This window comes from Meleagris gallopavo, chromosome 2 (assembly GCF_905368555.1).
Source record: "Meleagris gallopavo chromosome 2, MGAL_WU_HG_1.1, whole genome shotgun sequence".
NCBI lineage: Eukaryota > Metazoa > Chordata > Aves > Galliformes > Phasianidae > Meleagris > Meleagris gallopavo.
The window spans coordinates 22,928,374-22,952,914 of NC_139405.1; the positions used below are offsets into that span (position 1 = coordinate 22,928,374).

Genomic DNA, 24,541 nt, shown 5'->3' on the forward strand with positions numbered 1-24,541 from the left:
TGTATTACCTGGAAAGATTAAAACAATACTCTGCTGTTCTTCCCTAAAAGCTGAGGAAATGACATGATTTGAATGATTTGGAGTGTTTCCAGATAAATTCTTCTGTAATGTGCTATGAAGAAGAAAAAGATTTAATGCTTAAAGGTTTAGACATGGTCTAGAGATGATTTTCAATTTTCTTGAAGCAACAGTGAGTAAATACAGTTACATTTAAAAAAATAATAAAAAAATTATCGGCATTATCTTTAGCAAAATCTCAAATAATTTATTTTATTGGGAGTGTTTTGACATATCTAGAATTTTTCATGTGTCCTTGGTTACTTGAGATAGCTCTGCAGCCTTCCAGCAGCTTTAGAATTGTCAGAAGATGAAGAGTAAATTTTCTGCTTTCTTGAATGTAGCAAAAAATTCAGTGAGCTTGAAAAAGAGGAGTCACACAAAGATAGAGCCAGACTGAACTACAAGTAAGCAAGTTATCTTTGAGTATCTCATGCAGCTCTGAGTACGTTTTGCTCTCTAAGCTTTTCCAACCCTGATCCTTTTGCTAATGTAGTGCCATCAGTGGTATTAGATTGTGTGCATTGTTCATGATGTAGGCAAGCATCCACAGAGGAGTAGACTAAGGGCATGGGATTCATTTCTATTTGTGATATGGGCGAGTAGGCAACTTCTAATCCTGCAAATAAATCTTCCAAATGGAAATGCAATTCAATTAAATTATTCATTTCCCTTCTCAGCTTAATCAAAGATTAAACTACAAGAAATACGTACTTGTGCCAGATAACTAAAAACAGATGGCTAAGATTCATTTTCTTCATCGGGGAAATTGGTAGGTCAAAGACATTGAGTCCCTCAACATTAGGCTTTTTTTTTTTTTTCTTTTTTCTTTTTTTTAATAATAAAAATAGTGAAAGGTCTTAGTATATGAGTAGCTCATTTTCTTTTAATATTTTTATTTTTGTCATGACAGTGAGGTGCAGTGAGAACTGTTAAATGTGCTGTGTATCCACATGGCTGAGAGCGTTATGGGAAATATTTCACAGGGATTTATTAATTTTTCCACTTTTCCTGTGAAAGATGTATTATCAAAATATTAACTTCAGCCTGCTACATGAATTGAGTTGAAAATCTGTAATTCTTATTCAAGGGGAAATACTCAGATAAAGTTTAAAGTAAATATCTTGGAAAATTTTTCGAGAGTCACTTTGGGGCCCGGTGCAAACAAAATGAAGTTCTGAATTTGGTGACAGAACTGATACTAATCTTAACCAGTTCCAAATATTATTATATATTAAATATTAACATAATATTACTTCTTTACCAGGTGTAGATTTTCAAAGGATGGAAGACTGGTGCAGTTGTCCTCCCGTCCATCCCTGTCTCCCACTGTTACTGCTTAGTGCAATGTTCCTTCTCTGTTAAGTGGCAGAGATGATGTAATGAGTCTTATCTCTCCCATCCACAGTGTTGCCAGCTTCAGCCTTTGATAAGAAGAGCAGAAGTGTAGATCAGTTCTCATAAGGAACACTGTGAAAGAGATGAAAATCCTGTATATTTCTGGATAATAGTACCTTTATACTCTTCCTTAATATTAAGTCAATGAAAAAATATTAGAATGCTTGTTTTTGGTTTGTTGTTAGAATGGTATATTAGAATGTGGGAAAGTTGTATCAATTCATTTTTTCCCTGTTTTTTGTTTGTTTTGTTTTGTTTCCACCTGCTAAGTAAAATTTAAATACCAAAGCTTAAAGGATTTGTATTTCAGGCCAAACTCACTGTGAATGTTGCAAAAGGAACCGTGTGAAGGGCCAGCCTGCTCCATAAGGAAAATACATTGCAAATGAAGTGTATAAGTAAATAGTGTTGAAGGCTGTCCTGGACTTGCTGCTGACTACATCATAATATTTCAGAGATTTCAATATCAACAGCATTTATGTTATTTCACCAGAACAGGTGGATAGAAAATGCATTCTTAAACCTGGTTCAGTATACTTGTGTCTGTATTACTCTGCAAAATCCTGATCAGGTCAAAACTCCAAACAAGGCCCCTAAAAAGCCTTGAACCCAACCTGACTTAAGCTTATGAATGATTTATATCTCAGCCTTGCTTGTCTGAGTTTTGAAAAGGACCAACACACCAAGTTCCTGAGTTTTGGGCTTTTTTAACTTTCAAATTAGACCAGTGTTAATGAGGTCTTTAGTTGCACAGGTGATAGAGAAAAGCAGCTGCATTCTGCATGAGGGAACACACCAAGATTACATAAAATGTTGTCTAGTATATTTTACAGCTCCCTTCATGTTCTCACGTCTGGAAAATATGCTTCATGTTGACAGTTTAACTAGAATACCGTGAGCTGAAGCATGCAACAGGTTTCTAGGTTTCATATTCGGCAGAGAGAAAAAAATAAAACAGCTTTGTTTTTTATAAACATTAGTCATTATGGTATTAACTTAATCCTACAACTCAAGCTGTGTCAAATATATGTGTATTTACACAGACTTCTGTAATCAAGCAGTGGGTAAATAATTCCCTTGCTACCTTACCAGCACACAGCATTCTGCTGTGTAGGCACAGCAAATTCAAAATACACATTCATAAACATATATTTTGTACTGCAATATTTTTTTCTCTTTACTGAAAATACACCTGATATGGTGCTCCAGATGAAGTCATGTACACTGCAACTCTGCAACAAAACTGAGCCTAGCAGCACTACAGCTATGTTAGCTACCTGGGTGCACAAGCAGAGTATCTTTAATTAGCTGGCAACTTTGCCAATTATTCTGATAGTTTAAAACTGCCCCATGTCTTTTCCCAAGAACTATTACAATCTATCGCATAAACATGAATGAGATGCAAAATCCAGCTTTACTGGGTATAGTTAGTCTCTCCTTGGTCATATCCCTTGAAGTTAGTGTGATAGATAACTTAAGGGTAGTTGACTGGTTATATAACTGCTCTATTCTGCACGCAGTGAAGTGGACACAAGACAGTCTTGAATTCTCTGTAGCAGCACAGGGACGGAACTAACACAAGAAGGGAGCTGCACTTCATGTTCTGTGCCATAGGAGGGTGGCATCTGATTCTTGTGGGTTATTGTGAGAATTAGTTTCATAAATCCCTTTTTTCAGGTTTAATTAATAAAAGGATTTGGGTAAAGCAGAGAAAATTATATAATATGGAGAGAAATAGTCAGAGAAAAAAATCTTCATCACATTGTAGATTTAATAATGAGAAGCTTTAGGAGACCTACCAGGACCACATCTTTGAAAATCATGCAATGATTTTCCCAAATGAAATTCATTCAGGGTTTTAGAAGAATGCCTTGGAAAATGAAGTCCACAATGCTTCTTGTAACATGTGGACAGTGCATAGGCATATATTCCCATATCATGTAAACAAATTGCATGTTTTCCCACTCCTCTAGAAACTGAGCTAATGCAGAATGACTGATCCATTTTTTTGGACTGTCAAAATGCTCACTGTGAACTCAGAGCACCACTTAGCCTAATTACGTTGCAGAAGAGGATACAGTCCAAGGAGCACAGTTTCTTTTCCCTTGATTAATAAAATCTTGGAAATCATGCTCAAGAGCATTTTGAGTTCCCCTAAGGTGAAGAAAAAATGCAGTACTTAGGAATTAGAAGTGGTTCACATTGAGACATTAGGCTGTACTTCAGCTCACCCTGCATTGCTCACTAATTCACTTTAAAAAATTACATACAGCTTCTGCCCTTCCTCTCCGTCTCAACAATGTTCTGTTTTGTTTTTCTTCCTTCAAGAGGGACAGTTTAGTTATTAGGATACCCACTCAGTCTTCATGCTAATGACGTAGTTTGGCAGAATTGTTGGAGGGAACATACACTTCATTCTCCTTTAATGTTTCTGATTTGTAGGAAATACTGTGCACATCCTTGGCAGAAGTTAGAGCAACAACCCAAACATTTTTGCCTTGTATGCGTAACTCTTCAGTTGGGAACTGGCTGTGAGATAGTGCAAGTTTGCTATAAAACATAAGGAAAAGTCAGGTTTTGTCGGAGCTACAAGGCCTAGTTTTGTAGGAACTATACGCAGAATGAGCAAACATTTGCTGTTTTCTTCTTCTCAGTAATTTACTTCTAATGTAAACTGAAGTGCTTGTATCAGTACTTAATCAAATAATTCCCCTCACACACCATTGCTAATAAACTTTACACAGGGAGCAGAGGGTGTTCAAGCAAAGCCAATCAATATTTTCTGTCATAAGACTGCAATAGCAGCAGTACCTAACAATAAGTAATAGAAAAGAAAAATAAAATACTTGTGAAGAGAGAGTATCAAATCAATGAGCGTCATTTGGGACCAGCCCAACTGAACTAAGACAAAAAATGTGGCAAGGAATGGTACACAGGACTCACAGGGACACAATGATGCACCCAGTAGCATTAACTGAAAGGTGAAAGCACACTCAGCAGATTTGAAATGTTACTTCTGTCACATGGTTCAGTGGTAGACAGAATACTTACAGAATTCAAAGTTTTGGGGTTTTAAGTCGTTTTACAGAAAGTGTGTTAAGAAGGTTCAGCAATGTCTCATATAAATAGGTTGGTCTGAAAGTAATACCTCTTAATTTTTTTTTTTCTATGGAAACTACAGCAAAGAGCACAATTATGCTATTTAATAGAGGACACTATTCTTCAACACAGTCTCTACCACTAGCTATGCATTTTCATCAGTGATGAAGAAGAGCCTGCAGACCTCACTTGTATCAACCTGCAACCACAGGCGTAACCCACTGTTGATATCACCACTACTGAAATGGACTACCCACCACCTCACTGTGCTTATATCCACTTCTAGGTCTCCATAAACGTTCAGCAAGTATGGATGAATGTCAGTGGGTGCCATTTTTTTCCACGTGGAGGAATTCAGTGACACACCATTGCTCTATACGCACTTCCATGTCAGATGCCTTTTTGTCAGACTGTTCCTCTGCTGTCATCTGTCACAGCAACAAAATGGAAAAGATTATTAGTGGGAAGGTTCAGGCTCTACTGCCATACCACCAACATCCACATCTGATGTCGTAGGCCAGCATCATAACATTGGAGGCTTTACTTTTGGAGCTGTCCTCATGTGTTCGTTTTTCATAACATCTCATATACAACTTACTAAAATCTGGAGGGCTTTCAACAAATGCTTTCAAATAATTTCTTCAAGCAATGACATACTGAAAGTACTTTTTTTCTCCCTTGAGCAAGAAAAAAAGTCTTTGAAAAACTTATAGAATGTGCAGCTCTGGATGTGTGTCTTGACTAATGAAACCCCAAGGGATACAGAATGGAGCTCATATCACAGGAGAAATTCTAAGGCCCCGAAACCTATTATTTTGTTATAATTAGTATGGAAATCCTAGCATTCATCACAGTATATTAATTAGTAGTATTTTTATTGTATCACCACTGGAATGCTTTAATATCCATTAGACAACTCATAAAAGCTTTATTTTTAGAGGATGGAAGATCTTCATCTCAGGAGCCAGTCTGAAGACGTTGGGGTAATATTGCTGCCTGGAAAGGAAAGTGCTTGGAATGCTAGAAAAAAATGAGGATGTCAGCTTTATATTCATCAACACAACAGCTTATCTGACACTGTAAAATCATGCATTTCACATATTCTGAATGGAGAAAGGACTGACGTGTCAGTTATTCTCTGTTCATCAGTACAATAACAAAAATTCTAAAATGGGGGAAGTGTTTCCAGATCTCTTGTTAGGAATTTGAAATACCTGCTGATAACAACTGCTGTTTCTTTTCCCTGTTCCTTCAGTAATTAACACTCAGACTGAAAAGAAATGATAGCTGTGGTTTTGTCATTAGAATAAAAAACAGTTGTAACTGAGAAATAGTATGGAAAACAAATGTTAAATGCATCACTTTCAAAATTCAGTGGCTCACTCATCTTTCTGTTGTTAATCTAATGAAGCTTGCAGTTATCTAATTATTTAAAATGGAATAAAAAATAAAATAATATAAAGGCAAATAATCTTTATGTGAACAATTATATAGACAACACTACAAGTTTTGGCAAGAGCACATTATAATGCCTAAGGTAAAGAAAGCAAATTGAAATGCACAGAAATAAATGAAGCTTTTGCAGAAGTATGCAGTGGGAAAAAGTATATGAAAGAAAAGTTTGGGAAAAGAAAAATAAATTAAGGGGAAATTGCTGAAAGAAAATGGGAAAGAAAAAAATAAATAAATAAGGAAAAAGCTGTTTAAAATGTTGGATTGCAAAATACCATATTCCACCTTCACTGGAAACCAATGTAATGGCTACTTTTTTATAGGTGGAAGGGTAAACACTCTGACTAAAACACTCTGGATTCCAAACAGCATTGCCAATGCAAATATCACCAGGAAACATAAGCCGTGCACAGCACTTGCCCCATAGTTAATTCTGTTGTTCTGACTTTTACAGGCACAAAATACTGTACATGTTGTTCAGTAACGTTATACCTGAGCCATGTATATGGATAGATTTTCTAGATAGCCTCAGTGCACACAGGGCCTGCCTAGCCCAGCGAGTGACCTGCCCACCACAAGCCTCCTGAGCCTGACGGGCTCTATTGTCACCATTCATTAAGCTCTTAAGATAGGATATCTTTCAAGTTTTGTATTTTACCTTTGACATACAGAAAACCTACACTGCTTTGTGTGTGTGTGTGTGTGTGTGTGTGTGTGCCAGTGTTCCCCCACACCTAAGGATAGACTCACAGTTTCAATCTCAGCAACTTCTTGTGCAGTACCGAACCTGAGCTAGTTGAATGACCTTTGCCCTTGCATCTCTATGCATGTGGTTAAAACAAACAGTTTGTGATCAAGTTGCCCCACTGCTTTCAACAGTTTACCACAAAATATCAACTGAGAACCTCTGAGAAATGTGTGGAATTTGAGCTGGCCTTCCTCAAGCCAGTTAGAACTGGCATGCTCACTGAATATGGTCAACTCCATGAAAAACATGCCCACGGGGTCACAGCTCTACTAAACCTCCTAGCATCTTCAGGGAGTGGACAAATCACCACCTTCCGAAGGCTGTCTGACTTGGTATTTTTCTGGTTGATGCCTTTTGCCTTTTGCTGAGGGAGGAAGCAGCAATAGGCAGTTCTTAGAGCTGATAGACTCTGTGTGGCGTCCTCAGTGTATACCTGAGGTTGCCTACACTTTTTCTTCCCTGGGATGGATTCATTCAGTACCAACATCAATTTATGTGCCCTCCCCTTGTCGAATGAGTGAGATCACATCTTTACAGTCAAGACAGTCCCAAGTAGAGATCACAAACCTGGCTGACATTGGGATGGAGTCAGTCCCGGCAGCCTGCCTGGTAGCACTCATGAACCATGTCACTTCCTTAATGAAGACTGCTCCCATCCCTAGGAGCTGCCTGCATTACTGAGAGTGTTGAAAGATAAAGTGAAGAAAAGGCTGTTTTAGGTATAGAATTTCACTGAGCTTAGATAAAGGTTATTTTCCCTTTCACTCTGTCTAAAAAAATCCTCTTTTCTGAAGAATTGCTGTAGCCTCTCCAAGCCCTTAAGATGCTCAGAGTTATAATTATTTGGGGAGGAAAAGATGAAATACTTTTGTGTCATGTTTCCACTGATTTAAAGAAAAGCTTACTTGAATATTCTTCCTTTGATGTATGAAAGAGAAGTAATATCATTTTCAAACTCTTTTCATGGATGAATATGGTATATACTGAATTCATGTCAAGAAGAAATATTTCTCCCTTTTTCTTTCTCCTCACCAATTCATTTTTTAATGAAATGACAGCATTGACTCTTATTAAAATTCCTGTGTTCATGGCACACTTTTTTAAAACTGAAAGTGTGTTGTAAGATAAATACATCTCAACTTGATCATTGTATTTTATGTATTTGAAAAGGCAGTCTGTGGATGTGTTTATGAGCTATGACTGAGCTATAGATCTCACAAAAACACTCTTTTTTTAATAATCTTGAAATGGAAATTAATTCAAACTTGGAAATTTTTATATAGAATATCTGTTTAGTTAGTAAGTATGGCTAACTGTGATAGCATTTTAAAGTTCATATACTGCTTGGTATCTTTTTCCTCAACAAGAAATATTCAGCCATCTCTGCTATTGCAGTGAGGGAGCAAATTTCTGCTGACATCAACAGATTCAAATATTGCTCAAATTTCTCAAACTCCAAGTTTTGACCCCAAGAGGCTTATTTTCTATGTCATAAATAAGTCAAATAATTATGATGCTATATGTATGAAGGCAGATATTACAATTTAAACAAAATACAAATACTTGTTATAAGCAAAAATATATGTTATAAGCATAAAAAGAAAAACAGATAACATCACAAGTTTGAACTAATCACAGAAATCAAGTGCAGTTAATGTTTAAAATGTTATGCAAACATTGCATATTGGCTTCAATGTCTTTTAAAGTAGTAAACCTGGAGGGTGGGGTATAATTCAATTTTCATCTGAGTAGACATCAGTGATTTTTATGGTGGAAAAGCCAAACAGAATTTTTTTCTCCTTTTTTCCTTGTTCTCTCTTGAGAATGAAAAACAGACAAGAAAGACATTTTTAAGATTATCCAGTGCTAATGTTTTGAACATACCAAATATCAGAGTGTCAGAATTAAAATACACATATGCATAAATAAATAGATATTAAGTATAAAAACAAAGTGCAAAATAAAACAGGACACTGAGCAGCCATCAAGCAGTTTTATAAGGAACACCAAGATCCCTGATGTTTTTCATTTGTGTTAGAATATATGGGCAACATTTCATGAATTTTTGTTCCAGCTACTTGATTATTATTGCTTCCTTTTATTAGCTTTACAATGCCTTTATTAATAGGTAAGCATTCTACTTTTTGATCTTTTCTTTTGTTAAAACTAAGAAATGTAGACTACTGTAAAAACAAAATCCCTGAGTTTAAAGAAGACCTATTTGAATGTGAATTTAAGTCAGAAATTCAAGAGGCTTGGAGTAATGATCTCCAGGTGGCAAGTTCCAAATCATTCTGCCTGCACTCCATGAGAAGTTAGTTGTTACTTCTTTCCCCTTACAGAGCTGCCCTGACAATAAGAACTTCCAACAGTGAAAATGCAGAGTAAATTCTCCTGAGAACACCTGACAGAAAAACAAGGTGTGACTCAAATGGAAAGCTTAAAAAGACATTTTTAATGGCAGAGATTTTGCAAAAAAAATTTTCTGTTAGAAGCCAACGGTTCGGTAGCATTTTTAAGATCAGGAAATCCTTCTCTACAATAGATACTTTGTAATGCCAACAGACAGATCCAAAATTACATTGTGACTCATTCATCAGGCATTCAAACGTTTTTATTTTCTTCAAATGTCTGGAGTTTGAATCATCCAAATCTCCATCAAAAGAAGTAAGCAAGAACTTTCTCCTTTCTGATGAGATGTTTTGACAAGAGGCTGTGTCTTTCGCCAGCAAATGCAGCAAAGTGTGGGATTCATATGTCAGTAACAGCAGTCTGCAGTTCTTGCAGTCTCCTGGGCGCTAATCAAGCTGCTACCCAACTTGTCTCTACAGATTTTTACCTCTAATAGAGCCTTTCAAAGAACAAAAACACTTTGGCTGTGGTACAGTATATGTACATCATAATGACTTTGTACAAACTGTATACTGTTGAAATTAATCTGTTTAGACAAGTTCCTCATCTGATTCACAGCTTAAGTAACATACCCTGAAAAGGTTTCAGCAGGATTTTCTTAATTTCCTCTGTTGCTTCTATTCAGGCATTGCCGATAATTTTTTTGGTCAAGCACAGGAACAGCAAGGATCTTCGATGCTGACATTCACAAAACCCCATAAATTGCTTTCCAAAGTGATTTAATTCCCAATTCTGTTGTAGAAAGTGTAAAAAATGTGTTCATGGAGGCACATAAAGAATCACTTCACAGGTAAGTAAAGTCAGTGCTCACTTGTGAAATCTCACTACTAAACCTTGAGGATTTTTTTTTAATTCTTGAGAATATATGTGAAGTTCTTTTTGTTACTCATTTCGTTTACCCGCTGCACTGTTCATTACTGAGCAGTTTTTGCCTGTGAGTAGTGAAAAACAGAACCATGAGGTGATGAAGTTTATTTTGTCTTCTCTCTTGACTTTTTACCTGAGAGGGACTGGGTTTTGATCATAAACCTAACGAATTACTAAGTACAGTGAGTCTGAAATCAGTATAAGTTCTATGTCCCAGCCTGCGGGCTGTCAGGCATGTACCATCCTCATATACACCCCTGTACACCGTGTACCCCAGATATAACAGCATCATTATAGATCATCCACTCAGCCAAACTGACAGAAGTTTAATAATCAAGAACTATGAAACATCTAGGCTCTTGTCTGCATGCCAAAGGAAGCAAATTAACTGCTTAGGTGGTTACAGTTTATTCACGTGGCTCTCCTTGAAACCAAATATAACACCTCACATTTGAGACTCTGATCCTACAGGCTCCTGCAAGCCCCTGAAGGACTGCCTGATTTCACTGCAACGAGCAGTTCCATTCAGTGCCTGACACAGAGCTGATAATGAGAGTTAAGCAAACAAATCTGTGCTTGATTAAGCCTTTAAAGTTGATATTTCTGAAACTGAGGTAGTCAACAGATTTACTTAGACCTGATGATAACTTGGACTTTATTTCAGTGGTTATTTATTTTTTAGTTTCTTCATTGAAACAATGGCTCCATAGCGATTTGATACAAGCCTAACAAAGAAAAATGATCTAGAATTAGATAGTTATTTTAAAAGTTGGTTTCATATTTGATTAGAAACAAGTCAATTAAAGTTTTAGTGCACACACAAAGAAAAAAAACTGTAATGGGGAAATTGCATTGCAACCAGACAAGCACCCAGTTGCTCACACAGCCTGAGAACTCATATTTTCAAACACACCAATGGCACAAGAAGGAATACCTGAGATTCCAGCCTCGGCTTTGCAAGAGTTCAAGCATTCAGACTTTAAAAATCTTTTGAATAGAAAGTACATGCTCTCCACATTTTTTTAATACTCATTTCTAACTTTCACAAAGCAAACTCTCAAATGCTATGAAGATGGGCATAAACAGTGGTCTATTAACTGAATAGGTTATTTCAGTTCACCAAGCACTGTTACTCTCATTTCCATGACTGTTGTGTATCTGACTGTAGCAAGGTTCTGAGTGTGGAATATATTTAAGTTCATACCTTAAACCAGAAACTTTTTTTTTTTTTTTCAATTTCTGTTAATTATAATTGCCTTGAAAATAAACCTTTATCTATTCAAATTAGATCTACCACACTTATTGTATTATAAATTAGAACATTAAAAAAATGTTCTATCTTATTCTACATTAGGCTACCAATCCAGTAGAATTACCTTTTCATATTTGGAGATGTACTTGTGCTATAATATTTCCCATTTTTGTTCTCTGTTCAAAGCTGGAACATACCTATATGAGAACTGCCAACTGGAAAAACACCAGTGAGACAAGAGACTTGCCCAGGGCTGGGTTGCACCATACAACCAGAAAAACCGTGGAGAAAGTTCTAACTACTGTTTCTGGAATAATTTGTCCTTGTCTACTCTGGTAGTCTTATCAAACATAGATCTAGTCCAGCTGCAGCCTTTACTGTTGCTCACTGAGAGTAATAAGTGATTTCTGAGGGTAAATAATGACTGTAGGCAAAATCCTAACCTCCCTCTCTCACTGAAATACTGTCATTTCAGTGGACAGAATGTTAAAGACAGTTTATATCAAATTGATGTTTTACTATTATTTTTAATATATTTAGAAGTATTAAACGGTGAGGTAGGCTGACACTCCTGCTTTAGATGTTGGTGTCAACCAGCATCAGACAACATTTCAACTTTCAAAGGGAAGTTACAACCAATACATGTCATTACTACCTGGCAATAACTTGCAGAGAGAAATGACTGTTTCCACTGTATTATCTGTTTAACAGTCATTAGGGTGCAGGTTTTCTTTTTAGTGTCTTTGCAGAGTCCACACTGTTATGAATACTCATATAATAGCAGATTGAATCTTGGCTCACTGAATTTACCTGTAAGATACAAGCTTCCCTGGAGCAAGATAGCCATTAGTATAGCAATCTGTCTTAGACAGCTAATGAATGGCTGTCACAGCGCAATAAACTTACTCTGAATGAAAAACAATTAACTCTGAAATACCACTCCGGTGGAAACTGACCATGAAGTCTGCATAAAAGTAAAGCAAAGAAACAACTTATACAGTGACAACCTGAGCTGTCACTGTAAGCCATGTCTCACATTTTCCTTTTTCAGCCCTGTGGATCTCATAAAAGAAAAAAAAAATATGATTAATGTCACCCTGCAATCCACCAGTCACAAGATGTTTGGTGGCACAGAGGGATAATTTTAACTTTGAAGCAAGAAGTATGATAAGTATCCCCAAGAACACTTCAAGACAAACAGAGCCCAGGAATGTTATTATAAAATGCTCTCCAGGCATTTTGTCCTCATTTTCTAGAATCTTATACGTAATATGAGGATCCACATGGTAATGACCGAGAAGCAAACTAAGAGTCTAACTTTTCAAGGTCTTTTCTCAACAGGAAATTTTTAGTGCAACATAAATTTACTTTTACTCTGTGGCTTCTAAGAGCAATCTCTTTCCTGGAAGAAGATGCTGGCAATTTCTCTGGCCAAAAAACAGACAGCAATCTCAGCTAGAAATTGCCTTGAAGTACTCCAGACAGCACTGTGATTCCCTTTGATTTGCCAGTCATCCAGCCTCAGGGATACTCAAAGGAAACTTCTCCAGGGATGCAGAAATGGCAAACCTAAATGGGAGATAGTGTCCATCCAGATCCCATGAAAGGCATGTTAAGAGCTCTGATGCCAACATAGGCAACTGGCAACAGGTTTCCTGGCTTAGAGACAGTAAGAAGATAACCAGAAAACTATGAGTAATCAAAAACACGTACTCATTAACAAGTGATCAGTCTTTTGTGGAATGAGATGATTATGAAAGAAAGCTGTATACTGTCCTGCGTTTTAACCAAACTCACTTCAAAATCCTGTCAGGGCATTTCAGAAGTAGGCATGACATGAAGGCCAGGATCTGACCCCCCCTACGCTCAGACTTTGTAGTCTGATGGTGTCCAAATCATCCAGAGGCTGCTGGCACCTTCATATCCATGACACATCTTTGTCCATTGCAGTACCCAGCAATGTTTTCCTTGTGAAAAACCAAACTTGCTCAGGTGAACAAATGAAAGCCAGGAGAGTTTGAGGAAAAATATTTTAACTCACCAGGCAGAATGTCATAGCAAATGAGGAACAGTGATAGGACTTCAGAAACAATCACACTTGGAAAGAAATACCCATACTGTTGCACTTATTCTTTCTTTGCACCTGGTTATGATGGCATTAAACTCTTTGTACAATGTGTCAGTAATTGCAAAGCAAATATGTCCTGTAATCATGCTCTATGTCTCTGTTTCCTCTGTGAATCTCAAAGTACTCTACAAAGGAAGAGAAATATTTCTATTCCTATTTGAAGTAGAAGGTTCCCAGTTCACAGATTTAGTTACTACACCACACAGTCTCCCCAGGCAGCAGTAACATTTCTCAGTTCAGCTCTAGCTATGAAGAGGATCAGCCCAGAGATGCATTTTAACCAACATACACCAGAGAGAGAAACACAAGCCTTGAACCGTTCAGGTTGCGTCTCTACAGGACACGTGAAGATTAAAGAAGATGTCCCTTGTAGATACATACAGCCCAAACACCTGTATGTTCTTTTGGGTTTATTTCATAAAGTGATTTTTCTTCCCACTCTGCCTAGCAGCACATCTTCCTGGCAACTGAAAATGGTTAGAAAGCAGCAGAAAAATGGGGATGGGAGGGAAGCAAGGGAAAAAGAGAATATTTATATGCGGCTTTAAATATTTTCCAGATTTGAGTTTTCAGAGTTGGGGAGGAAAAGGAGGAGCATGTTTTTCTAAAAAGCATGGGAATCCAAAAGTCGAAATCTTTAAATTTCCAAATGCCAAAATTCAATGGCGCTAAGTCAAAACAGATGTTTCAATTTGTTTTTGCATTTTAAAAATGGATTCACGTTTTAATGTTGTTGTTCCATACAAAATATTTTGTTTTAAAACGTGCTATAAAGCACTCCGTTTTCCTCCTCCTTGACTATTTTTAAAGCAGCTTCCCCAGAGAAGTTTCAGCAGGAGAAAAGAAAGGGCATTATGACCTCTCCTGCCTCCAAGCTTGGCTTTAAGCTGCTACGCATGCAGCTTGCACTGTTGTCTTCATTATGCTATGCTCAGAAAGAGATTTACTGAAGAAGGTGGTGAATATTCCCTATTGGATATGATATGATGAGATAATGAATTAAGGACACAGAAAACATTACATTTTACTGCTCCTAACTTACAGGAAAAGAGTAGGATATAAAGCTAAAGCAGAAGAGAAAAATTTCATTTTGCAATTTGGAATAGTGTATTTCTTGTCATTTTATAGCTTTGAGGTATCTTTATTTTATATTATTTTTTCCCATCAAGTTTCTCATAACATGCTTTTTATAGTCAATACTTCACATTTTGCATTTTAGTAGCAGTGTTTTCTTTTGAGAGATAATATAGTACTGAAAGGACCTTAGAACTGTTCATGCAAATATACATATCAAGTATATGCAAATGCACATACTGCTTTATTTTCATTTTTAATATCTTTTAATACATTATGCCTCTAATACAAAGAGAAATAAACACCTTTGCTGAGGACTGATTTTCCTTCACTTAACCATCTTCTGTATTTAAAATGTTGCTTTGTGAATTATGCTGTTGACACATTTACAAAGAAGTGTAAAATCTTCTATAAATTTTGAAACTAATGGACTGGCCTTCAGAAGCCAATGCCCTTCTAAAGATCCCTATAGCACCACAGAAACATTTATGCAAATATGCCCACTGACATGAGAGTTAAAGACTGGAGAAGACAGCTAAGGGGATTTTTTTGATAGAGCAGATAAGAGTAATCTGAAAGGAAGAAAAATGCAGTTGCAAAATATGGACTTAACAGTGTGGATCCTGTGCGATAGGAAGGATGAAGAATGAGAGAAGAGAACACACGCCAGAGGATTCAAGCAGAAAAATGCTAGAACTGCTTTGCAAATGACAGAAATAGCTTCTGTGTGCTATTTTTATCTTTAGCAAAGTAAGTCTAAACAGCATGCAAGGGCCCAGGGTCAGGCTTTTAAAAAACAAAGGGTGTAGATAAGATGCAATGGGTGCAGAGGGAAGCGTGTAATCTGCCATCTCATTCCCACTAAAAATCAGGAGGTGAGCAACCTGTCTTAACTTTAAAAATTCAGCCCCCATCTCCATATACAGACAGACTGTACGTGAGGGAGTAGCATTTCCTCTTTGGAATGTTTTTCCATAAACCTTCAAAGAGCCGTAGTATAAAAGACCTCTTTGGTGGATTTCAGAGGGCTGCAGGAGCAGAGCATTGCAGCAGGGCTTCTCTTCACTCCACTATTAAATTTACCCACCCTCATCTGTCCCTTTATAACACTGCACAAGAAATTAAAAGCATTAAGTTATGTTTCTTCATAGCTGGTCTGAGGCCGTGACTTCAAGGGCAAGAAGAAATCCAGCAGCTTTCAGAAAGAGCAAATTTTATTCACTCTGGACCTTAGTCACAGACTGCATGCAGAGTTTTGGGCAATATTTTATAATCTTCTGTGAATTACCATGAAACTCTTCCTCAGGGCAGCCCACAAAGGCTAAAAACCTTCTGCTCCCTGTGCTTTGGCCCTGAGGTACAAGCTGTCCACCTGGAAGCTCATCAAAGAGCAGTGCTACATCTGCAATTGCCTATGAATAACACTGCTGCTTCCGCGCTGGCTCTTGAATCCACGTGCTGCCTGCAGGGTGGGTGCATCACACTTTATTCTAGAAGTTTATGACTGATGGATGTATAATTGCTTTTCGTTTGAGACAGGGCAAAACTTTCTGCCAAAAGGTCAAAGCAGAACAATAGCTGCAGCCCAAATATCTCACTCCTTTTTTTCCCAATGGGATATTCATAGAATCATTTGAGCTGGAAGGGACCCTTAAAAGCTGCTGTTGCAAGAAAGCGTAGCAGCAAGGTCTTGGACTAAGAGGGAAGGCCACTTAGGGTATTACAGCAGTAGGTGTGGAAAAAGGGAAAAGAATTTGTATACCGCAGGAAGGCCCATAAGCTCCCTTAATAGGCAGAGATATATCCAGTCTAAAATTCAGTTTCTTTTATTATGCAAATTCAAAGTTAATCAAAACCCAAGGATTCCTAGCAGCAGATGAATAAATCTAAGACAGGAGTTAACAGAGCATACACAGAAAGATACAGATCCATGGGAGAATTTTCAATTTAAGCATACAAGCAGCTGAGGGTGAGATAGTGAGACATAAAGAGAGCACTCAGCATCACACAGGAAACTTGTGAAAGAGCAAAGCCCTCTGCAGTCACACTGGAACCTCACTCCATTTCTCTGACTCTATGTCACGTGTCACCCAACCCTTGTGCCACCATTTGGTGGCCCAGGAACAAGTCCACAGCTTACTGATCACAATTCTCCAACTCAGTTCTTACACTTTGGTTCAAACTTCCCTCTCCCTAAGTGAGTGGTAAGATAAATCTGTGGTAAGGAACGTATTTCTAATCTATTAGAAAAAGAGAGGCACTGAAACATGTTGCCCAGAGAGGTGGTGGATACCCTGTGCCTGGAGACACTCAAGGCCAGGCTGGCTGGGGCTCTGGGCAGCCTGCTGAGCTGTGGATGTCCCTGTTCATTGCAGGGAAGTTGGTCTCGATGGCCTTTAAGGGTCCTTTCCAACTCAAATGATTCTATGATTCTATGATTCAATTAAATATATTCTTATGACTATTCCATCACTGGAATTGCAGTGCTTACTAATACTTGCAGAACACTATTTGCATTCCTTTCACTAATCATGAAATCAATGTTCATGAGAAGGTTTGCTTTTTCCCTTAGAATCAGCATTTTGAGTTCTTTCTTCCTTTCTCTTTAGCTTGCTCCCATTCCCTTTACTTTTCAAACCTATCTCGTTTTCTCTCAAATGATGGACAAAGAAAGCAGCTGACATACCACGGTTCAGCTCTCACACAAATTGGATGCACAGAGCCGTGGACATGAGAACAGCACTTTTGGAGCAGCTGCCTGCTTGGCTGGCAGTGCCACCTCCCACAGCCCTCTCTTGGTGCATGTGCTGTTAGCAGGGGCTTGATGACATCACTCACGCACCGTTAGCTGCCCAAGAATTAAGCAGGTTGTAATACTGTGTCCTCAAGAAATTATTGCTTCTTGACAGGCCCTTTGATCTGAAATCAGCCTCTATTTTACTTAACTGGGCCACTGAAGAATGTGTCACAGCATTTCAGCATTGCTCAGAGCTGTCTGAGTGGAGTGAGTGATTAACAGCGCATTCTGGGATAACTGGTAATCTGCATTGGGTGTTTAGTCCTCAGAATCTGCTACATTTATAAAATGTGAAAAATGGGGCCTTTGTAAACTTTCTCCTAAGATTTTGAAGCATATTTGCTTGCAGCTTTTGTGGTAATCAAGTCCATTATCCCTGTGCTGGTGCCCTGAGCTATGTCTTGGCATCTGCACGCAGACATTATATAAATACATACGTAGCAGATTTTCAGGCTGCTCGGGACTTGACTAGCTATTGCTTTTGCTTCCTGGCAATCTCTTCGCAAGTGAATTTATTGGCACAAATATTCTTCAACTAAAACAAGTCTGAAGTGGCTCTTATAGAACTCTTTTGAACTGGTATTGTGTAAAATCTTGCTAGGAGCCCATTTCCCTGATCAAGGACATCTGATCAAGGAATGTGCTGGAGCACTCACATCCTGCAAACACGCTCAGCTTCACGGCTTCACGCTTTTCTGTGATAATAAATATTTGTAGATCATGGGTATTTCAGAATGCCACTCCCCACTCTAAAACCGCTCTTGTTCCCACTTCAACTCTCTCCCTATCGTTTTTTTCCAACGGCCAAATCCCCATCCCAAAAGAGACAGAGTAAACCACCCCCTGAAACACCTCACAAGAAGATGAGATCCTGGGATCTCCATGCTAGGGACAGCTCAGGCACTACCGATGGACCATGGTCCCACTAGTGCAGCAGCAGCTTCTCCACTTCCCTACTGGGGAAGCAACCAGGCCCAGCTGTAGTCTGCTCCACATCTGGTTGGCAGTGCTGATATCTGGCACTGAGTCTGCATGGATATTTGCAGTCTGTTGAGTGGTTTGATGAACATGTCAATATGATGGTCAAGCACGTCAACTTTCATTTCAAGTATGTTTTTTATTTTAAAGTGAGGCTGTTTTCAAACTCCCTGTCATTCTTCCATGATGTCTCGTGGCTTACTGAAACTCATTTTTTGAAGGGCTCTGCAGCTCAACCTCTGCTCCTGTTGGGCTGCCCAGGGAACCCTGATCATGCTCCAGCAGAGGCAGGCTGCTTGGCCTCTGCTACTTCTCCTTGTATGAAAACACTCTGACACTACCTGTGTTTAGCAGTGGTTAGACATAACTGGGTCTAGACTTTGTCCCTGCTGGAAAAGAGTGGGTAGGATCTGAGCAGCATAAGAGTATTTCCACAACAAGGGAGTCACTACAGCCCTGCCCAACACTGTTAAAGTGAGGGCTAGCCTCCAGGAGGCTGCATGCTAATACAGATGAGGACACCTAGGAAAGCTAATCCTTATTAACCTTTAAAGTGGATTGGTTAAACTAAATTAAACTCCAACATAGATGCTTTTACTCATCAAAATGGAATAAGCACTGGCAACCACAGTGATTTATTTAACAGAGTCCACAGAGCAGTTTAATTCAATTTAATTAATTCATTTTGGAATTCACCCCTCTAATTGAATACAAGTTCACTTTCTAACTATCAGATTTGTTGACAAGCCTAAATGAATAGCCCTTAAAACAAGATCATCTGTTTTTCTTACTAAAAAAACGGAAGATGTGAGAGGGGCTGTAAGAAGAACTAGTACAAGAAATGCTTGGCTTTCTTTTAAATTACAAACCGTTCTATGACATTTCACATATTTTTATATTGCTGCTTTGGGTTTCTAAGTAAGAATCTGAGATGCAATTAAATGATAATAATATCGACTTGTTCTGTAAGAATCATCCAGTTTCTGTAGACCTGTAGTGAATTAAAGCTTATAAAAAGCAAGACCAATAACATTCCCTTAGAGATATGTGTAATAAATGGAGCCTGCTCGTCCCCAGGCTCGATTCCAGGTGCCAAGAATGAGCAGAAAGTTATATTTGTTTATACACAATGAAATACCAGCACTGTTGTTTCAGTGATCTAGCAGTAAAGTGAGAAAGAAATGTAAGACCAGTTCACTTTGTCCAGGTGCTGCTTTTCAGTGGGTTTCCTTTAAATAATTGTCATTGAAAAATTACAATTGAAAAAAAAAAAAGGCCTTAAATAATTGTCATTGAACTACCCTTGCTGCCCAGTTGGATGACTAAAGACTTCAGGAAAAAGAATGATGAACTGATAACATAGTGACTAATGGCTAATGCATTTATGGCACTACTGCTTATGGTCTGATGCCACAACATGTGATATTTACACGATGCTTGAATACATTTGTGCATAGAAACTATTCAAAGTTGGTTAAAAGGCTGATACTGAGTGGAAATTTTTGATTTCTTGAATTGCTTTTTATTATCTGGGAAGGGCAACTGGGATGCAATTCTTCAAGAGGTTATTAGGCATTATCTTAATCCAACAAAGCACTTAAGTAAAGAGCTTCAAAGCTCTGCTGTCTCCTTTACGTGAGAGGATTCTACTGCACCTTGGTGATCCAGTGTCATGTGAAAGCTACCTAATGGAAGACAGCAAAATTAAGTGCTTCCGGACCATCAGCAGTTAAAAATGCAGCTGCAGCATTCCAGTAATAACATCCGGGAAATCTCAGCCCCCGTAAGATGACATTGACCACAAAAATCTCCCAAGCTTAAACACTCAGAAAAATGATTGCTTCTGCTTTTTAAAAAAACCTGTCTAGTGACAGCAGGTTTATGAAATAGACTTGTAGCAGCAGCTATGGCCAATACTGGGTGGATTTTCTCTCTGACAAAAGAGTGATATCAGCACGCGCTGTTCTCTGAAGGTCTCAGAACACAAAACCTTGAGGATTGTACAAAGGCATTTCTCTCAAGCCCTCCAGAAGGGGCAATAGAAGTCATCACTCTGTACAGCTATGCAAGATACAGTCTCTGACTCACAACCCCACATATTAAGTCAGTTTTCAGACTGGATGTTACAACCCTAGATGTATAAAGTACATTAAACAATTTTGTGGATAATCGAGAAGTTTTCCATAAACATTTTATCAGTTTTAGTGTAGACACGTGAGATTCCCTCATTAGTAAGGTCTCTCCATTGCTTTTCACATCAGTACTTCTAGCCCCATATGGCCAGCTGAGTACTTCACAGCTGTAAGGAAAGAAGCTTATATGAGCCAAAGCCACCTCCTCCTCCTACAATTTCAATGTCAACAAGTACATTGATCACAACACAGGGGGCAGATCATCCCCCTGCCACAACTCTTGCATACTACTTCATCTTTTTTGGGGAGCTTTGTCTTAGTCACCGTACAGTTTTCCTTAGCTTCTCCTTTTACTAAAATGGATAGGGATATCACACAGGATAATACGTGTAGATCTGAGCCCAACTTAGATCTTGTATAGGAGCACCAGAAAGAAAACCTCAGAATCTTAGGAAATTCTGTAGCACTTGCAGACTAATGAGGAATTCATTTTTCCCCTCCAGGACAATTGCCTGGGCTGATTGTCCCCAACAGGAGGTGATTTGTGTGCCCATGCAGAGACGTGCAGGGTGGAGAACTGCCTGCGCCTCAATAAATAATGGTCAGATGGGAAACTGCCTCTTGCTGGGTGGTATTGATTTCAGCATTTTGCCTTACTGATTCCTCCGTGGCACTGTGACAAAATTCAGATTTATCTCCACTTCTGGCATTAAGTCTTCAACAAATGTGCATATGCCAAGACCAGCCAGAAAAAAAACGTGCACAATCAAAAAAAGTATGTATTTCTCCTCCTTTAATGATAGATTATCTTCATTTTTAACAATAATTGCAGTCTGAAATGGCTAAGATGTTAATAGAGCATATACTGTGGTAGTTGAAGCAAGGGTGGTAAGTGAAAGCAAAGCATTTTATTAGACTTGGTGCAGTTACAAGAAGAAACAAATGAACTCTGGTTTCCTCCACTCTGAACATCTGAATACCTTTTATTTGTTTTCCATTTCTACAAACCATGTCTTAATTATCCACTAATAGAAGGTTAAAGATGCAACAGGTGAAAAGAAGAAGAAGCAGTCAGTTCCAGCAGAAATCAAGAATGATATATTCCAGTTTTCAAATTTTAAGTTGTTGAATAAAGTCTTGAATTTAAGCAGAGTTTGTTTAGAACATCTCAGGTCTTACCATTCAAAATATGCCTTGGTCCTTATTTCTAACTTATTGTTTTCATTTTTATTGAATGATATAGCCCAAAACTCTTCTCCAGCCTATTTATTTATGCCATGCTTACATAAATCAGGATCTTTGTTTATGCTATTTTTTCCAAGCTCATTGTATGTCACTGCTTAAATCTCAATAAAGATCTATTGTCTGAACCATATTAACTTCAGAAAATCAAAACTGCAGTCACTAGTGATGAATGCTTAGATTCTTTTTTGGGTTTGACCTGTAGGTCTAGAAAATTTCTTAACTTCTATTTGTGAAACACATGCAAGCACAGATGCAAAAGGAGAGAAATTGTTTCAAGATACCAATGCTTAATCTCACATGATTTCTTTCAACTTTGGCCAAAACTTTTGTCTTTGCTAATACCAAGGAAATACTTGAAGTATTCAGTAAAATAATAGATGGAAATTCTTGACTGGCACTTGTTTGCTTAGAGCATAATAACCAGTCCAGCACCACATAATAATAGTATGGGAAGGCATTGCCCCATACTTTTGAAAGGATAGTTGTAGGCACTATAGAAAAATAATCACCAATCTCTAATTTACTACATCATCTAAATCTTTCCACAAAGAAAACCACAATGGGTGAATCAGATCTTTTGCTAGAGCACAGCATTAACATCTCTTATTTCCACAGGAAAATATATTCATAGGACAGATGCACCCACCAGCAGCAGGAGTGAGTCAGGTCCTGGCTCCTGTGGTCGGAAGTGGTCGGGCATTGTGGCAGCACCAGTGGGAAGACAGGGCTGTGGGCTCTGCCTCCAGGCTCTCTGGAGGTGTGATGGAGGGCTGACTCAGAGGAAAACATGCCATCTACTGACTCGGGTTACTGCTTGCAGCACCCGGGGTTTTCCCTGAAAACTCCCATTCAAATCTTCACAAGAAACCCTACTGATATATTGGCAAAGGCTCAAGAAGAACAAAAGTCATCCTACAGAAAGAGAAATCGGGTCTGCTTACTGGGTGTTTTCTCTTTGTCTTATATATCATAGAATTCAGTTTTTACTAGCTAAGCCACCAGAATTATCAGAGAAAATGTCCCACAAGTGAAACTTGCGTCGGTCTGTTCAGCAGTATAGTGTGATTTTGCAGTGAAATAACTGAAATAAATTGGTTTCATGATCATGATAATATTCTGCTAAAGGCCATTGCCACGAATAGAGCCTCTGTGACAAAATCAAAGCAAAAGTCTGTACTGTAGCTGTAAGTAACACCACCAGCCAGCACCTAAGATCACTTACTCTACAGGGTTTGCCTCTTCCTCCTTTGTACTAGCAGGGAAACTAAATTACAGTTTATATTCAGTGAGCTAAATGTATTTCTGAAATGTCCTTGAAAGTCAATGGACATCATCTTTTCGGGAAGCAGCATGGAGCAGTGTGACCAAAGAAAATAAAACTCCATGGTCCACGTCATTTTTTTTTTGCTCTAATTTCCATCCACTAGTTTCAGTGGATTTCTTTCCCAGATTTGTATTCATCTAGTTATAGTAGCTTCATTCTATACATATTTTAAAAACTTTATATAATTAAATAGCTTTTAAGGATGAGCACTGAAAACATTGTAAGAACTGAATGTTTTTGTGATACTGCTCTTCTACCTCTTTGTTTGGAGAAGGAAAATATTTGGCCTCTTTTTTTTGTAGGTGTGTGTATTCCATATTCTGCTCTTGATTCCATTAGTGTTAGTTTTGATCAACTCCATTTATTTTGTTTATCTATGTTATTAATCATATTCCTGACATTAGAAACTGGCAGCCTTTTCAGATGTCTGCTGAGCCAAACTTCTTTGTTCCACTATTGTGCACCTAAAACGAACACTTTCTAAAATTCAACACATTGACTCATGGCAGCATTACCTCTCACAAGTTTCATTAGTAATTACTAATATTGTTTTCCTTTGCAGGAGATAACAAGTCTCATTGAGATGACCTTGAAAGGATTTTTTTCTTGAGCGGACAAAGTGTTAGATCCACTGCAATCACTTACAAGCTAAATCTGCACAGCAGTAATGGGCCTTCTGTTTCTGAAGCAGCATGAAAAAAGTCCTTCTGTTTGTGGTCCCAAATATTTTCAGGATGTTTTTCTGACTGTGTCACTGTAGGTGCAAACTTTATATCTCAGAATATTTAAGCAAGTAGATAGCTAGGTAAAAAAATCTGCCTGTACATCACCTAGCCTGGCTGTCTGGCAAGGTACAACTTTTTTGTTCAAAAAAAAAAAAAAAAAAAAAAAAAAGATAGAATTGTCCAGACAATAAACCACAGCACCCCTTGCTGTGAGTACACAGTATTTACAATTAGTCACATTCCTCGACATGCTCACTCCTGTAATAATTCCTCTATTTTGCATCAGGAATAAAGCACAAAAGCTGCTTGTTTAAAGCACCCATTTTCCCTTCTGCTTCTGTAATTCTTCCACTGGCTGGCCTCGAAGTCCATATTGTGAGATGATTTTTGAGTGCCAGGGCATGTATTCTGTCAGCAGACCAGGTTTAAAGGCTTTCTCCTACATGTGACAGTATGAGATCAAGGTTACTCAAGCCTGGCTGTCTTAGAAATGGAGCTACAAAGGGGGCATGGGAAGGAAGGAAACACAGAACAGTATGCTCACAGAAGGGTGCCAAGTACCTTGAAAAAGCGTAGTGGCTGTTAAAAAGTTTTTATGCTATCAGTGGGTGACAAAAAGGATCAGCAGTGAGATGATTTTGTTGGCAGTACAAGTACAATGTCTTTTAATTTCTTACATTCAGCTATCTCTGACCATCTCTTGCCAAAATTAAGGGAAGCCAGGTGATGCAGGGACAGACAAATCCCATAGCAGTGCTAGTGATGTGAGACTTTCCTGTGCCAGGCTGGGTGCCAGCAGCACAGCTCCTGGATAGGGCTGCTGTGGGAGAGTGGGTGGCCGCAGCGCAGCAGG

The 24,541-nt window shown here is 38.3% G+C and overlaps 1 long non-coding RNA gene across 1 annotated transcript; it reads right to left on the minus strand.

The window, feature by feature from the left end:
• Positions 1-1,287: 1,287 nt before the first annotated feature.
• LOC146544902 (uncharacterized) lies at positions 1,288-22,412 on the minus strand. The gene is made up of 3 exons (XR_014881752.1): positions 22,286-22,412; positions 4,812-4,982; positions 1,288-1,481 (listed from the first exon to the last, which is right to left on the minus strand). It is a non-coding gene; the product is annotated as an uncharacterized LOC146544902 (long non-coding RNA).
• Between the last annotated feature and the right edge of the window lie 2,129 nt (positions 22,413-24,541).